This window comes from Crassostrea angulata, chromosome 2, assembly GCF_025612915.1.
Source record: "Crassostrea angulata isolate pt1a10 chromosome 2, ASM2561291v2, whole genome shotgun sequence".
In the NCBI taxonomy this organism is placed as follows: Eukaryota; Metazoa; Mollusca; class Bivalvia; order Ostreida; family Ostreidae; genus Magallana; species Magallana angulata.
Genome location: NC_069112.1, coordinates 3,050,521 through 3,063,261, shown reverse-complemented (window position 1 = coordinate 3,063,261; position 12,741 = coordinate 3,050,521). Strand labels below are relative to the sequence as shown.

Here is a 12,741-nt window from a genome sequence, read left to right as displayed (position 1 = left end):
GGTTATGATGTCCATGAAGCCTTCTACCTAAATTGTGAAATTCATGACCTCTGGTTCAGGGGTTCAGGCTCTAGGGTGGGGCCAATATGGCCAAATAGTAAAAATGTATTAAATCTTAGAATGCTTTCTTCATGTGGGAAAAAAATTGATTGCATGGTTATGATGTCCACGACCTGCTCTACCTAAATTGTAGGGGTTCCGGCTGTAGGGGGGGGGGGCAATATGACCATATAGTGATAATGCATATAATGTTTAAAATCTTTTTTTCTACTCTCACACGTCTATAAGAAAAACTGATTTCATAATTATGCTAACACTACTTACTAGGGGTACTAGGAAGTCCTCTACTAAAATTGTAAATTTTATGTCCCCTGGAGTATGGTTTTGACTTAGGGTGGGGCCAGAATGGATGTATAATGTTAATGCATATAATGTTTAAAAATGATCTTCTCTACTCTCACACACCTGTAAGGAAAACGGAATTCTTGATTTTTGAGACCAGGAAGCCCTGTTCCAAAATTATAAATTTCATGTCCCATGAGGTAGGGTTTCTGAGTCTAGGGTGGGGCCAAAATGTTCATATAATGTTAATGCATTAATGTTTTAAAAAGTTGTCATCTTTATTTCTGCTGATACTGAATAAAAACTGACTGCTTGAAAGAAAGAAAAGAAAGCCATCTATCAAAATTTTTAATTTCATGTCCCGCAATGTAGGGATTTAAATTTAGGGTGGGGCCAAAACACTCATATATTGTATAGGGTAGGGATTCTTATTGCAGGGTGTGGCCGAAATGGTCATTTAGTGTTAATGTATATACTAGAATGTTTAAAAAATGTCTACTGACACAGAATAAAAACTGACTGCATATTCCATTTAGAAAAAAAATTCAGCTGTCATTTATAATAATGTTGGCAATGCATGTTACCTACATGTAAGGCAAGGGCAAGGGTTGTGGCTGGGAGGGGGTGGGGTATATATTTTTCTTATTTATATCTTCTGCTCAGGAATTTCAATGAAAGAAATGAGTTAATTCACATAGTTAGAAAAGAGAAAGAATGAACCTTAGATATTGTGAAAGTTAATTGAGTTATCTTCCATTGTGTCTTCATAATGGAGTTATCTTCCCTTGCTTCCCACAAAATGGAGTTAATAATGTAATTAAGAAGTTGTATGTTCAGAAGAGTTATGCAAGTGTTTTTATCATGTTAAACAATAACAGTTTTTGAACTTTTTGAATAAACAAATAGACTTTTAGTAAAGTAATAATTGGCTAACCTAAATCACTGATAAACAGTACATATGTAAAATGATTTTGGTATAAAAACCAGATAGTGATAAAATGTTACTGGAGGTTGAACATTTAAAAGCTGGAACGAATGTGAGATATACATTTTTGTTTAAATGCCCACAAGAAGATTTTCTGTCAACCCCTGGGGATGGGGATGGGAGGTTGTTTTAAATAAAGCATGTATACTATATAGCAACCTTGTTTTAGTTTATCTGTGAAAACATAAACACATAAAACTTATCTTGAAAGTTAACAAATATAGGAAAATTATTTTCTATCAGTGCCTTGTACCTTTTTAATATCAGGTCATGCACTTTATTTTCTACTTTGAGTTTTTGCTAAAATTATATGTTTCATAGTCTTTTTGGCCTAGCTCTTTTTTAAAATTTGTTTTTTGGGTTGTTTGTTTTGCATTGGGTACTTATAGTAATTGTATGCATTTCATGTGCAGTATAGATATGACTGTAAATATTTAAAAAAAAAAAAAGAGTGAATGTAAGATATTACCGTTGTTTATATTATTTTTTATTCCTGTATCACATCACCCCCCCCCCTCCCCTTTTCAATTGATCAAGTTCGCCGCCCGAATATGAAATACCTTCCGAGACCCGAGTGGTTTTTTTTTTTCTTTTCTTTACAAACGATTTATTATTGTGGCTTATGTGATGTTTTGTTATCGTCCTCTGGAAAATATCTTACAACAATTTATTCCGGGAATTTTACTTCCTTTACCATACCATCTCATATTTACGCGTTTTCCGTTCATGCGCAGAAGTCTATCCAGATTTTTCCATTGTGGCATGGCATGGTGACAATCGTATTTGTGTTTGGACATCGAATTCGACTGGAGATTATTTTGTGAACAATTGGTGTGAAGATCCAGGTTTTTGTTTGCTCGCGGTTTGTAATTTTCATAACGACGTGATATTAATCGCCGAGTAATATTTTCCATCGTTACGAATTAATCGGTTGCGTGTGTCGCACCGCCATTTTAATAAAATGATTTAAACAAAAATGTCAGCATTATTAAATGTTAAGATAGACCTGTTTCCATGTTAAGCAGTGTAAGAATCTGTTTTCCCCTTTCATAGGTGTTGAAGATGCTTTAAATGCGTAAATGGGTTCGCATGAACTGGGATTCTTGAATTTTGTTGTACCCAATATTGACAGAACAACACTGTATGTTGGAATTCTTTAAGATGTGCATAATAATCTATTGTTTTTATTGTAGTATTTATTTATTGGTAGAATAAGGGTGTGATGTGACATAACATGTACTGGTCTCTCTACAGTTTCGTCTGTAGCATTATATTTGTACGTAATTTAAATTATGGATATTTAATCTAATATGTTAATGGTGTGACAGTTGGACCGGGGCAGATTTCACACAGGGCAATTTGATTGTTTGAACAGCAATTCATTTGTAACGCACACAGTAGGATCTGCATACTCAACCATTAGCCAAAGTTGAATTAATTAACTTGGCACAATTTACATTATGACATCATGTTTCATACTAGCTGCAATAATGTAGCCCTCTCCCGATTTTTTTTTTTTTTTTTTTTTTGGGAGAGGGCTACAACTCCATAGGATCTCCGTAATGGTGCAAGTGCGGGAGTGATTCACTCCCGCAACGATTTAGTCTCAAATCGTTAATAAATGACAATAACATCTGCATTTCTTACCTGAACTCGAACGTTGTAGATGTCTGGCATAAATCAATCCAAAAAATCACATATAGTCCATATATCGCTTATTTTTGTGTATGTCAACAACGCAAGTTGAATTTGTCCGCCATGTTTACTGACCTTGACCGGTTTTATTTTGGGACAGCCAATGAGAATTTGGGAGCGGATCTTGAACTAAATGTAGGAATTCCCCTATTTTAAACATAATTAACGCGGTAAATATGAATTTTCCATTATATACCATTTCCTTAAATGATGTTTCAGTGATAGAACGAGGTAAGATCGATTATTTACACTGACATTCATGTTATCAAGTTCATCAAAACTCCAAGCGTAAATCCCATAAAATCATGCGAGAACTGTCATGGCTGCTGAAAAAGACGACTGGTAAACATGCTGATGTGTTTTATCTGGTTTTGATTTATATACGGTTAGTTTGTTTAATCTGAATTAAAAAATCATTTTATCCAGAGGTAGTCAAATATAAAATCGATCTTTTCAGACCGAAGTCAGCCGCATTAAAAAATTAATTTTGCACCATTACGGAGATCCTATGGAATTGTAGCCCTCTCCTGTAAACATCAGATATAAAAAATCGGAGAGGGCTACATTATTGCAGCTAGTTTCATACATTTTCGTATGTAAAACATACAAGTTTTGTCTTCTGGAAACAGCCAACGAGAGTTAAGTGATTCCGACAAGAATTTATTTGTTCTTTAATTGTTTATCAAAATAAACCATATGTAGACTGCTGGTAATAAAACTGAATATTTTATTCAATATCTAAAAGATCAGTTTCTTGATGTTAATGTTTTTATTTTTTATTTGATAATACAAATATAGAACTAGTGATGTGTCTTTATTGAAGCACTTTTGAAACTTATTTGGGTGTCACTTTAATTAATTTTGATTTAAATTAGGCCTACATTCAATTAGAAACATTGGAGAGTTTTTAATCAAGTGTAGGGGCAATAAACGTCGATGTGTGCCAGTCAATCAATGATCAAACTTTTAAAAACAAAATGGTGGTGTCCAGGACTGGAAGAAAAATTTTCAGCCCATACCCCATATCCAATTCTAATTTTCACTGATTTTCATATACATGTTACCATTAATCTTTGCGGAGCTGCACTCGGTATTAATGAACATGTTCTGTATAAAATAATGCTGGTTTTTACTGATGTACAAGGGTAGATTTTTGAGCATAAAATAATAAATTGTATAGTAATTCATACTTTCATGTTTGTTTTATGGACATCGTGTAGAGGACTTGTTAATGGATTGGTATACTTTTTGCGATTTCAGGGCAGTCATAAGATTATATCAATTGTACATATAACAGAGGTGTGCATATTGCTAGGAGTTTGATTTCTGATAATTTATGAAAAAAATACCAGCTTTTGAACTTAGTCATTTTTCGACAAAATATTGCATATAGGGTACCCTTATTGTACGGAAAACTCCTCCAACAGTATTCAAGATAGGAAGTTGTTGTTTTGCAGATCAATTGTACATAAATAAGAGGTGTGCATATTGCTAGGATTGTCATTTTTGATAATTTATGAAAAAAATACCAGCTTTTGAAGTTAGTCATTTTTCGACAAAATATTGTTTATAGGTTACCCTCATTGTACGGATAACTCCTCCTACAGTTTTCAAGATAGGAAGTTGTTCTTTTGCATATCAATTTTACATATATCAGAGGTGTGCATTTTGCTAGGATTTTGATTTCTGATTATTTATGAAAAAAAATACCAGCTTTTGAAGTTAGTCATTTTTCGACAAAATATTGTATATAGGTTACCCTCATTGTACGGATAACTCCTCCTACAGTTTTCAAGATAGGAAGTTGTTCTTTTGCATATCAATTTTACATATATCAGAGGTGTGCATTTTGCCAGGATTTTGATTTCTGATTATTTATGAAAAAAAATACCAGCTTTTGAACTCGGTCAATTTTCGACAAAATATTGCATTGTACGAATAACTTTTTCTACAGTTTTCAAGAGAGGAAGTTGTTGTTTTGCAGATCAATCGTACATATATCAGAGGTGTGCATATTACTAGGATTTTTATTTCTGGTAATTTATGAAAAAATACCAGCTTTTGAAGTTAGTCATTTTTTTGGCAAAATATTGCATATGGGTACTCCATTTCTTTGGATATGGTAGGTAGTGTTTATCAATTCAGGGTTGACATGGATAAGGATACAGTTCACATAAAAGGAAACCTGGTTTGCTCAAATTGCTGTCACATTGACAGCTTTTCACTTGTTTTTTTATGACATGGACAATCAATATTTTCCATGTCATAAAAAAAAAATACATTTAGATTATGTTTTTGTATCAATAGATATCAATATTTTTTAGCTTTATCAATATAGAAAAAAAAATAGTTTGATAATCAGGATATCAATGTGCAAAAAATTTAAAAACAGAAAATAGCTACATACCTACCCACTTCAAAAAATTTGGTTCAGAGTTAACCAAACATTTTTATTAATACTGGCCTAACCAAATTCTTGAATTTTAAAATAACTTAAGTATTAATAACAGAATTAAGAAATAATTATTGATAGGTAATTATAATTACCTGTATTTATCAGTGATGATTCTTTAACGATATTAAGCTAATTTGAATTAAAGAATCATATATTTATAAGTATTCTCTGATATTCCTTTTTGTTATTGATATCATTTTCCGTTTCTGTATATTTTGAAAAACAATAAGTTGTTTAGTCTGTGTACTTGTCTGCATCAGGCAGACGTTTGCTTTTATATCAGGGTGATCGAGAATTTCTTTTTTACATGGCCCCATCATGGCGGAAGTGTGTTTTAAAACAATCATAAATTCATAATCAACATAAAGATTTATTAAAGTGTTTTGGTATTAATTAAAGCATCTACATGATCAAATTGAAAATATAAAATTTCAAACTCAACAAAGACAAACTTCAGACAAGGAAATTAGCAGTAAGTGCATAAAGCCAATTATTTATTCACCTGTTTTGTTCGATGATCCGGTGCTTTTGGGATATACTGCAGTTTGTAAGCACAACTCTTCTTAAACTGCTGCATGGAATTGAGGAAACTTTGTAGCCATTTAGAACACAATGTGCATTTGTGCTGCGCAGTGCATATTAGTAGAAAATGGCCGGTGTCGGCTGCCAAAAGGGTACCCCTATTGTACAGATAACTACTCCTACAGTTTTCAAGAAAGGTAGTTGATGTTTTGCAGATATATTGTACATATATCAGATATGTGCATATTACTTGGATTTTGATTTTTGATAATTTATGGGGAAAAAATACCAGCTGTTAGACTTGGTCATTTATTGTTGGTACTTATACATTTACTTTACAGTGGCATTGGAAACAAATTGAAAATGGGGGGGGGTGTACACTTATAAGAAATCTTGACAAGCAAAATTTGAAAAGTGTGGTGGTAGATTTATTATTTTTAGACATCTTGACCAGGAAAAAAAAAAGTTTAATACATGTATATGGCTATGGTTATTTCTGTCTATCTTTGCCATAAAAGTGTGGGGGGGGGGAATGTAAGGTAAAACGGGCATTTTTAAAAAAAGAAATGTTGGAAAGGATTTTTTAAATGGAAGATTTTTTTAAACTTTTGAATAAAAATTAAATGAACCATGAGGTATTTCTGATAATCAAGTGATTAAGCAAATTGTGAATCAAGGTAATCTTGGGACAGAGTACAGCTTGACCTCTAAAATTGGTAGTCCTGGGCATTGAGCCATGGTAATGCACACACATGTGAATAAGTAGTCCACATACATATTTTATGGTTTATTGTTTAAAGGTCAAGGTCACATTGATCTTTTATCTAATAATTTGTTCAAAATTCAGAACACCTTTCAACTCAAAACATTGATACTTTCCATGTGATTATCTGAGGGCATACATTTGAAGTTCATTTGTTCAAAGGTCAAATGTTAACATTCTGTTCAATTTTAGTTGCACAGTAATTAAATTAATTCAATGGGGAATTAAATGTTTATTTCAGACACTGCAATGCCTCGCAAGAAAAATTGGCGGCTGTCATTGGCGAAGAAGGGAAACCAGAGTCGTGCCAGCATTAAGGACCATGGACTCGTGGATCCTGGCCACGTAAATAACAGGAGCGAATTAGACCCAACAGTTAACGGACCTTTGAGAATCGTGGATCCTGGCCACGTAAAAAACAGGACACGAGACCTGGGGGATACTGCCTCGTTAAAAAGAGTACAGAATTTGCCTTCGGGCGCAAATAACTTTGCAAATTTGCCTTCGGGCGCTCAGAAATGTGCTAGATTGCCTTCAGGTGCTAAGAAATTTGATAGTTTGCCTTCACGTGCAAAATAATGTGCTAGTTTGCATTCTGGTGCACAGAATATTCAAAATTTGCCTTCAGGCGTCAAGAACTCCTCAGATTTGGATGTGAATGCTCAAGATGAAATGAATTATTCATGTATTTCTCATGGTGTTAATATTTCTAATAGTTTGCCATCAAATAATCTAAGCAGTGCATTTTCTGAGAATGTAATTTTGAGTCCAAACTCTTGTGTCATTGAAAACCTTTTATCATTTCAAGCTCAAGAAACTTCGAAAATGGTATTTGCCTCAGTCAATCAAGCTAATGATATTTTCCCCAGTGTTTCAAGGGGGGTTCAGTGCACATGTAATGCATTAATGGCAATCATACAACACAATGCAAATACAACACAGGAACTTGATGATATACTTTTTGCTGGAGATGATTTATATAGACTGCGTGTAGGAGAATTACAATCCACTGTTCAATTTATTTCTAAAATGCTAAAGTTTGAAGAGCTCCCCACAGTTGTTTCCATTCACAATCAGCACTTTGAAATAAAATATCATGAACAGATTTATGGAACAGTAACTCATGAAAATTGGAACGAATCAGGTGAAAGTATCAATCTAAAGGAAGGCATTGAAATGCTATTCTCTGGTTACAGACAAGGTTTAATCATAGTTGGTGGACTTTGTTCAGCAATATATACAGATGAGAAAAGCTGTCCAGTTTTCTTTGATAGTCATTCACATTCACAGGATGGTATGTCATCTGCAGATGGAACTGCTCTGAAAATCACTTTTAATAATATTGATAGGTTAGTGGATTATTTGTTCGCATATTATCAAAGTTGTAATATATCAATGACAACCCAATTTGAGTTACAACCAGTGTCAGTGACAAGTGAGGCAGGTACTCTGAATCTAAGGAATGATATTAATCCCCAAATGGATAAGTATTTCCAATATCAAGAGGATATGTTGAAAAAACACAAAAAGTCAAGATCTCGTGAAACCAGAAAAGAGTACATGAGGAATTATATGAGTAGAAAGAGGGAAAACTCTGAGAAACAGAGGGAAAAAGACAGAGAAAGTACTTTAAAGAGCATGAGTAAATCTAGACAGTGTAAAGAATTCAAAGAGAAAGAATTAAAAGCAAAGAGATGTGCTAGGAAAAACCCAGAAACTCAAGTTAAGGGGAAAAAAAGCACCTTAAAGAGCATGAACAAATCTAGACAGTGCAAAGAATTCCAACACAAAGAATTAGATGCAAAGAGATGTTCTAGAAAAAATCTAGAGACTCAAGAAAAAAACAGAAAAAGCACTTTAAAGAGCATGAGCAAATCTAGGCAGTGCAAAGAATTCAAAGACAAAGAATTAGATGCAAAGAGATGTTCTAGAAAAAATCCAGAGACTCAAGAAAAAAACAGAAAAAGCACTTTAAAGAGCATGAACAAATCTAGACAGTGCAAAGAATTCCAACACAAAGAATTAGATGCAAAGAGATGTTCTAGAAAAAATCCAGAGACTCAAGAAAAAAACAGAAAAAGCACTTTAAAGAGCATGAACAAATCTAGACAGTGCAAAGAATTCCAACACAAAGAATTAGATGCAAAGAGATGTTCTAGAAAAAATCCAGAGACTCAAGAAAAAAAACAGAAAAAGCACTTTAAAGAGCATGAACAAATCTAGACAGTGCAAGCAATTCAAAGACAAAGAATTGGATTCAAGGAAATGTTCTAGACAAAACCCACAAACTCGAGAGAACGACAGAAAAAATACCTTAAAAGGTATAAATAAACTTAGGCAATCTCAGGTCTTTTGTCTTAGAGAGAGGAATGAAAAGAGAAAAAAACGGGAAAATACCCTGCAGCTAGAAAAAGAAAGACTATCAAAACAACAAAGTAGAAAAAAATATCGAAATGCTGAAAAAGAACTTGATAAAATCTGCAAAGCCCAGAAAAGATCAACTACAGTATTCACAGCACATGAAAAAGAATTGTCAAAGAAAAGGAAACAAGGACATTCGTTAGATCAATGCATACAAAAATTTCATAATCAAATTAAAAATGGCCCAGTTTATGTATGCACTTGTTGTAATCAAACTTGGTTTTCTAAAAGTGTTGTGAAGATGGAGTCTGTAAATATTAGTCAAACAAGTCGAGGCATTTGTACTGGTTTTAAATCTGTTGATGATGTTGAATGGTTATGCTTAACATGTCTTAAAGCCTTGAAAGATGAAAAAATTCCACGGTTGTCAGTGAGGAATGGAATGAAATGGCCAGACAGACCAGAAATTTTGAAGTTGCATCCATTGGAAGAAAGACTAATTTCTCAGAGAATACCATTTATGCAGATAAGAGAATTGCCCAGAGGAGGGCAGATGTCTGTTAAAGGAAATGTTGTAAATGTTCCTGTTGATATCCAGCCAACAGTAAATGCTCTTCCTAGACAGTTAGATGAACATGTTACAATTGCTGTAAAGTTAAAAAAAAGACTTTCTCACAAGTCTGCATGTTTCTCTGAAAATGTCCGTCCTAATAAGGTCATGAATGCTTTACAATGGCTTATGGAAAACAGTGAATTATATAAATTTTCAGGCATTAACATTGATCATTCATGGAGAGAAATTATTGATAATGACAACCAGGAAGTTGTTAAAGAGCTTGTTGGAACATCCTCCAGCACTGATGAACGTGAAACAGAACCAAATGATGATGGATTTTGTGAAGTTACTGCAGATGATAATATTCAAGGCAATTCTGATACTCTTGATGATGAAGCAGATAATGACACCAACAAGGCATATGTTTTTGCCCCTGGAGAAAATCAAAGACCAGTAAGTTTATACGAAGATAAAGATGCAGAGTATTTATGTTTTCCTACCATATTTTGTGGACAGAGACGAGTAGAAAATAATGACAGAGTTGTATCAGTTCATTATAGCGATGTTGCAAAATGGGAATTGCGTAGCATTGATCGACGAGCAGCAAAATCTGTTCCAAACATTTTTTTCAAGTTGAAGAAAATTCAGATTAAACAAGTTAGTGATAAAGTTAACTTAGCATTGAGAAGATGCAAAACAGAGGGAAAGACGATCACAGCAGAACAAGTTCTGAATCCTGCCACTGCAGAAAAAATTGTTAGACTGAATGAAGGATATTATATCTTCAGAACACTCAGAAATTCTCCAGCTTATCTTGCATCCAAAAAGAAAGATGTTTTTGCAATGATCAGACAATTAGGTCTTCCAACATGGTTTATTTCTCTTTCATCAGCTGATACTCGATGGGTTGATCTTCTGAAAACATTGGCAATACTTAGAGGAAAGCCTCTTTCAAATGAAGAAATAGAAACTCTGGACTGGAATGCAAAATCTACTCTAGTTAAGGAAGATCCAGTGACTTGTGCTAGATATTTTGACAACAGAGTACAAATATTCATCAATACTGTTCTAAAGAGTCATCACAATCCTCTTGGTGTTGTCACAGATGTATTTCGACGTGTAGAATTCCAGAACAGAGGTTCACCACATATTCACATGCTTGTATGGACCAGTGATGCTCCAAAGTATAAAGAAAATAGTGATGAAGCAATTGAAGCTTATGTCGACCAGTATGTTACCTGCAGCTTGCAGGAAAATGATGCTCTTTTGAAACACCTTGTAGAACCCCAGGTTCACAAGCATTCAAAGACATGCAAAAAAGGTGGAAAAACAGTTTGTCGGTTTGGATTTCCTTTGCCACCTCTACCCAAAACAATGCTGCTTGAACCATTGGATGTTGATGTAGATACATATAGAAAGAAGTACTCTGTTCTTCAAGAAAAATTGAATGAATACAAAGATGGTTGCAATTTAGACTATGACTCATTCTTGGAAAATGTCATAAAAATGTCACAAGAGGACTATATCAAATGTATCAGAGCCTCCTTAAAAAGTCCTAAAATATTTCTAAAAAGAAGTCCATCAGAAATGAGAGTTAATTACTACAACCAGTCATTGTTACAGGCTTGGAATGCTAACTTGGATATCCAGTTTGTTTTAGATCCATATGCATGTGCAACATACATTGTGGCCTATATCAGCAAATCACAAAGAGGAATAAGTGCAATGCTTGATAAAGCATCTCAAGAAGCTACTGATGGAAATATGGATCTTAAACGACAGGTTCGGCATATTGGAAACAAGTTCCTTAATTTTGTTGTATTGAGTGCACAAGAAGCAAGCTACTTAATTCTACAGATGCCTCTGACACAGTCTAGTAGGGAAGTAGTTTTTATAAATACTTCACCTCCAGAAGAGCGCGTTTTTCTTCTCAAACGAGACGAGGAACTGAACAATTTACCTAAACATTCAACTGATATCAAAGCAGATGGTTTAATTCAAAGATATGCAAGACGTCCAAAACAATTGGAACACTGGTGTTTAGCTGATGTTGTAACAGAATTGGAAGTAAGTTTTCCCAAAGAAATGGAAAAAGAAAATGATGATGAGGAAAACAATGAAGATTGTCCAAATGAATCTGCAGAAGATATCTTTTCTGAAAGTGATGTTGTTGTTCATTTGAAAAATGGCATAAAAATTAGAAGGCGTAAAAACAAAAGAGTCATCAGATATGTAGGATACAGTAAAAAGACAAATTCTGAACTGTACTACAGAGAAAGACTGTTTTTGTTTCTGCCTTGGAGAAATGAAATGGTTGACCTTCTTGGAGATTTTCAAACATATGAACAACATTATTATAGAAAAGCTAACATTATTCAGATAAAGCAAAGAGAATATGAACATTTCATGGAGGAATTAGAAGAAGCTCGACTTCAAGCTGAGGAAGATCTTGATAATTTGGCTACAGTTGCACCAAATACAGAACAAGCAGAGGCAGAAGATTTAGAAGTAGATCCAAAACCATCAGAAGAGTTTGCTCACTTTGATCCAGATACAATTCAACACAGAGACTATGATATAGGGCCAGAGATTGGCATGTCATCAAAAGTATCAGAAATAGAAATGAGTGCAGTTCGCATCCCAGATGAACAATATCACAAATTATTACAGAGCTTAAACATAAAACAAAGAGAATTTTACAATCATGTTGTAACATGGATTCAGCATAACACTGAACCATTGTATGCCTTCCTTACTGGTGGAGCAGGTGCAGGAAAATTGGTTGTTATTGATGCCATATTTCAAACATTACATAGAATCTTGTATTCTAAAGAAGGAGAAAATCCAGATGATATAAGAATACTTCTTTGTGCATCCACAGGAAAAGCTGCTTATAATATTAAAGGAGCTACTATTGCATCAGCATTTCACAGAAAAATGTACCAGAACCAACAAAACATGAGTGCTGATGAACTGAACTCATTTAGAACTAAATACAGGAATTTGTCAGTTGTAATTGTTGATGAAATTTCAATGGTAGGTAACAACATGCTTACGTTCTT

General features: G+C 33.9%; 1 pseudogene; it reads left to right on the top strand.

The window, feature by feature from the left end:
• The window catches only part of LOC128171437 (talin-2-like), a 333,309-nt pseudogene that overhangs the window by 188,473 nt on the left and 132,095 nt on the right, over nt 1–12,741 (top strand).